A 6,000-nucleotide genomic window follows, 5' to 3' on the forward strand; every position below is an offset into this window, starting at 1 on the left:
TTCCTTTCTGAACACTGCATTCGTTGTTACCACCAGGAAACTCTTGAACAAATGACCCCCCTAGTGCCATGATATAAAAGCACATTCCACCTCCTTCCTCACTCCACCATTGCCCCTCCTTTGGGATCTAGATCTCTTTTGACTCAGGCTCTCTTAGAGTTGGTTACTCCTGTAAGCTCTGGGGTCTATCCTGCCCACCACCATATTCTCAATAAATGGCCAAGTGCCTAACTCATGGCAGAGGCTTCATAGGTCTTCCACTAATAAATGAAATGAAGGAATAAGTGAATGAATGAAAAAGAAGTGTGGAAGGTGAATCTGAAGTGGACTGGCAACATTTTTGGAGCTGGTACATAGATAAGACATTTCCAGTTTTCATTCTTTGCTGCACCCTAAACCAGAGCAATATTTTTCAAACTACTCATTAAGATCAATTAGTAAGTTGTGAAATCAACTTTGTGAGTCACAATTGACATTTTTAAATTAATTAGAATAGGATAGAACAAATAGAGGAACTAATAGAACTAATAGAGGAACAGAATAAGATGGAATGGAATACAAAATAAAATATCAGTAAATTGCAGGTGGTGAAGGAAGGAAATATTTCATATTTCTCAGTTGTACATATGCATGTAAATGCCTGTTGTAGATTTCAATTTAAAATATTTTTTATGAATGTCAGGGTCAAAAACCGGAAAGATACTGCCTTAGTAGTCCGTGCAAGATAGAGTTAATGGAACTTCAAAAGGTGGACAGCCATGAGAGAAATTAGGTTATCATAAAGATCAGCAAAGTTTGAGCTGGTTATTTCTTTATTATTTTGTGTTATCTTTTGGTATTTTTGGCAGCACAAAGTCTTTTAAACAAGTTAATCTTCAACTCAAAGGCACAGTTCACTTCAAAATGTCCAGAAAAACTTCTTGAAACAGGAGATAGAGAAATCAACTATCTGTATAGAATATATTAATGTACCAGTGGTACAAACAACACACTCTATGGGGCCCAGAGTGAAGATAGCATGCACGACTTTTTTTCTTTGCCAAGAAAATAGTTTCAGTGTCTTTCAGATACTTATATGTCATTTAACATAGTTTAGGAATATTTTTCCTTGATTCTCAATTCTCTAAAAATGTTCTCAGGATCAGGTCTGCCTTTACGTTTTAATTCATCAGCAGTTTCTTAATGAAATCTCATTTTCCTTTCATTTAATATGTCTAATTTCTTTGCTATCCTTCCAATCAGATTGAGCTGGTGACCTTCACTGTGGCCTGTTCACTTTGACTCTCTCTGACCATGTTACTCTGTAGTTGCTCTGGACACCCATGTCTGACAGGAGGCAATTCTCAGAGCCCAAGACAGAGATAAGGGGTCATGCGGAGGCTTCCATCATCACATGGAATGTGGTGTTGAGAAAGCAGGTCGGGATGGCATGCTTGCCCGCAGAGACAGGGCTGGGTTAGCGCTACCTGCATCACATGGACTGAGAATCGGAGGAAGGATGACATCAGAGATCTTGAAAGACAAAAGACTGAACAAAACAAACAAATGTATCCCCCTAGGAGGTCTCCCAGCTTCCAGGCTCCGTCGCACACCAAGCGGCTCTCTAGGCTGCTGAGTGTCGAATGCATGAATGAACTAACTGTACTGAGGTGGAAGGCTCAGTGCTCAGATGTTCTGTTTATTAAAAACATTTTCTTTTGAGATCTCCTACATCCAGATTGCATTTAGGAAGAAAGAAAACCTGAAGCAGTCAGACAGAACCAGACCAGACTGGTAACTCCAAACACTTTCCTTTCAGGTACATAAGAGAGCAGTTTTTTTGCTGTTTTCTCAAAACCTGTTGTAATCGTAAAGCGAAGACAGTGAAGGAACATTGACTTCAGGTGTGGTGAGATTTCTGTCATTGGAATTATTTGATATAGGCCATGTGATTATTGTCTGAGATGTGAGGGAAGGAACGCCAGTACTGGGGGTGGAGGGGGTTGGTGAACCCACAGCTCTGAGGCCATTTTATCTCCTTGAACATGTCTCTAGAAGTTCTCCCAAATCACACAAACAAGCAAAAGGTGTTCCAACTCCCTGGCATCATCCAGGGCCTGAGTCATCTGTGAAGGCCTGAAGCCACTCAGGGAGCTCTCTGACAGCCACTGATTTCTACAGATGGATAAAATGACAGGGAACCAGACAGCAATTTTTTTGCCTTTACTATTTTCTATTGTGCTTTTAGAGACCTATACAAGAAAAAGATTGAACACTATAAGCTTTGTATGTGAAAGCCCTATAAATATACTTCAGGGAGGGGGAAAAGGGGAGTTTAATAGGCACAGTTTCAGATTTGCAAGATAAGAAAGTTCTGGAGATCTGTTTCACAACAATACGAGTATATTTAACACTACTGAACTAAATACTTAAGAATGATTAAGATGGTAAATTTTATGTTGTCTTTTTTACCATAGTAAACCTATGCTTCATCATGTGTGTTTCTTTTCTTTTTTTCCTCTTTTTTTTTTTTTTTTTTTTTTTTTTAGTGTGAGAGAGATAGAGAACTTGAGAGAGCTTGAGCAGTAGAGGGAGAGGGAGAATCTTGAGCAGGTTTTACGCCCAGCATGGAGCCTGACATGGGGCTCAATCTCATGACTCTGGGATCATGACCTGAGTCGAAATCAGAGGAGTCAGACATTTAACTGAATGAGCCACACAAGTGCCCCTCATCATGTGTGTTTCTTAAAATACTATTTAAGTAGGAAAATTGGATAAATGATCTCTTCATTATTCTGCAGTAGCCCTAGACTCAACAAGGGATTACAAATCAAGTCAGGTATTTCAAAGTTATATGCCATGTGGTTGTCATCCAAAAAATAATAGTTATAAGAACTGGGCCCACATGAGCTTTCATGGTCTTATCCAAGCTGCTGCCTGGGTGCAAAATATTATTAGTCACCTTACCCAGTAAACACTCAAAGCTGGATGTAGCCCATGGGCTAGGATATAATTTTCATGAGAGCCTACTCAATGGTAAATAATGAAGAGCTATGAGCCAGGAAAGGAACTTGGTAAATTTTATATGTAAAGGGATGTGGCACAGTTAGTGATAATTTCATGGTCTCTTGTGTCACTCAGAATAGATTAAAGGAGATTAATGTAAATTAGGACCTTTTCCCAGTTCTCTAGGTTAACGTGCACCATGACACTTGGGAAGTGTCACAACATGTAACTTGATAAGATGATATACGTAGAAAACATCCAGTCCAGAGCCAGACACATAGCAGAAGTTTTTGTCTCTTCTATTTTGTAATTACCCAGAATAGTGTTTGGCATATCGTAAATACTCAATATGTACTTATTAAATAAGTGGATAATGGGAATGTAAATTAGTGCAGGCACTATGGAAAATAGTATGGAGGCTCCTCAAAAAATTAAAAAGATATTTCTATTTCTGGATATTTATTCAAAGAAAATGAAGACACTAATTTGAAAAGATATATGCACCCCTACGCTCATTACAGCATTATTTGCAGTAACCAAGACATGGAAGCAGCCCAAGTGTCCATCAGTAGATGAGTGGATAAAGATGTGGTGTAGATACACAATGGAATATTACTCAGCCATAAAAAGCAATGAAATCTAGGGGCATCTGGGTGGCTCAGTCAGTTTAAGTGTCTGACTTTGGCTCAGGTCATGATCTCATGGTTTGTGGGTTGGAGCCCCACATCAGCCTTTGTACTGACAGCTCAGAACCTGGAGCCTGCTGCAGATTCTGTGTCTCCCTTTCTCTCTGCCCCTCCCCTGCTTGCACTCTGTCTCTCTCTGTCTCTCAAAAATGAATAAACATAAACAAATTTTTTTAAAAGAATGAAATCTTACCATTCACAATAACATGATGGACCTAGAGAGTGTTATGCTAACTGAAATAAGTCAGGCAGAGAGAAACAGATACCATATGATTTCACTTGTATGTGGAATCTAAAAAAAAAAAAAACAAACCCAAAAACAAACAAAAAAAAAAACAGCGAAACAGAAACAGACTATAAATACAAAGAACAAACTGGTGGTTGCCAGACGAGAGAAGGGGTTGGGGATGCATGAAATAGAAGAGGATTAAGAGGTACAAACTTATAAAAATCACAGGGATGAAAAGTAAAGCATAGGGAATAAAGTCAATAATACTGTAATAACTTTGGTGACAAATGGTCACTGCAGTTTTTATGGTGAGCATTTTGTATTACATATAATTGTCAAATCACTTGGCGTATACCTGAAACCTAAAATATAGTAATATATGTCTGCTATACTTCAACTAAAACATTGGGTGGCTCAGTCAGTTAAGCATCCGACTCTAGATTTTGGCTTGGGTCATGATCTCACAGTTTGTGAGTTCGAGTCCCACATAGGGTACTACTGCTCTGCCAGTGTGGAGTGTGCTTGGGATTCTCTCTCTCTCTCTCTCTCTCTTTCTCTAAGTAAATAAACTATAAAATATGTTTAAAAAATTTTTTTAAAAAGTAACTTTTAGAGAAAAGGTGAAAAAAAAAGTAAGGGTTCAGTAATGTTAGCTAACACTGTTAGATTTCCAACACAAAAGAGAAAATGCTCTCCATGGAAGATGTGACAAGGCTGAGGAAACTGGAAAAATTGCAGCTCAACCTATTATGCAGAGGGAAACTAGTTAAAAATCCAGACGAAACAAAAAAGAGTGAAACCTATGAAAGATAATAAAAAAGGAGGCAGCTTTTGGAAAACTGAGAACATGAAAACAGGTGGTCTGACAAAAACTAGAGAAATACTAAAATACACAAACCCTATCACCAAACTTTAAGAACAATCTAGCTTTGTTCCAAGTTCGAGGCAGGATGAAGCCCATGAGAGCAAACAGACCAGATACTATATTCACATGGACTATATTTCTTAATTACATACAGGATTAGCACACTAACACCAATTCAACCACCTAGATTTCTGCTCTCCACCCTCCCTCATAACACGCAGAGAGGGGACCAAGGAAGGACACTGATGGGCCAAGCCCTGAGTTGGAGGGAGGGATAAAAAGTAATATTCTGGGGAACCAAACACCAGAGTTACCATGATGCATTGCAGAAAGAAGCAGAGCTGTGGTGAGATTTTTTTCAAGTAAAGTTTTTTTTTTTTTAATTAAAATGTAATGCATACAGAAAAGTACACACATTTTAAGTATAGAGCTTGATGAATGTTTACAAAGTGAAAACACCCATATAACTATCACCAACATCAAGAAATGAAACATAACATTTGAATTTTTAAAAAGTTTTCTTAGGTCTTGACTGGCTTCATTTGAGATCCTTTTAGGCCAGTTTTCTAAATACGCTCACTCAATACATAAATATCTCCAAATGGTAATTTGGATTATATTTGGAAATATAATCACAGTGCTTGTATTCAAAGAGTTAATACAGTCTTCTAAATCATAAATACAGAAACCTTTTGGTTTCACCTTGAGCAGAAGAGGAGGGCTGTAGAACTAGAGCATGTCTGTGGAATCAGAAAACAACACAAAACAAAACAAAATTTTATAATGGCCAACTCCTACCTGCAAACCCATAGATCTCATTTAGGGGACTGTAAGTCTCAATTATAAAACCAGATAAAGAACCCACTGGAGCTTTAAGGAGATTGACATTTTAGCTAGTTTCTCCACAGTGTCACAAGTACACACATAAGCTATACAATAGGCACTTTATGAATTACATTTTATCTCTCATGGGAAGTTAATAAGAGACTAAGAAATCATTTAAGATTACTTAGAGTAATATGAGATTAATCTCTAGGAACTGTCTTTCCCACAGTTCATGGGTTCCTCTGCAGTTCATAAACATGAAGCACAGTTTCAATGGTAACTGAATCTGTTGAAAAGGAAGTTAAATTTGAACATGATAAATTCAGATATTAAGCCTTGTAATGGAGAAGAGAATGTGATAGTAAAATCATTATTTAACTCGTTGGGACTGAAAACAAGGTGAAAGCGTA

Source organism: Herpailurus yagouaroundi, unplaced genomic scaffold (assembly GCF_014898765.1).
Source record: "Herpailurus yagouaroundi ecotype Mexico unplaced genomic scaffold, PumYag 165, whole genome shotgun sequence".
Taxonomy (NCBI): Eukaryota; Metazoa; Chordata; class Mammalia; order Carnivora; family Felidae; genus Herpailurus; species Herpailurus yagouaroundi.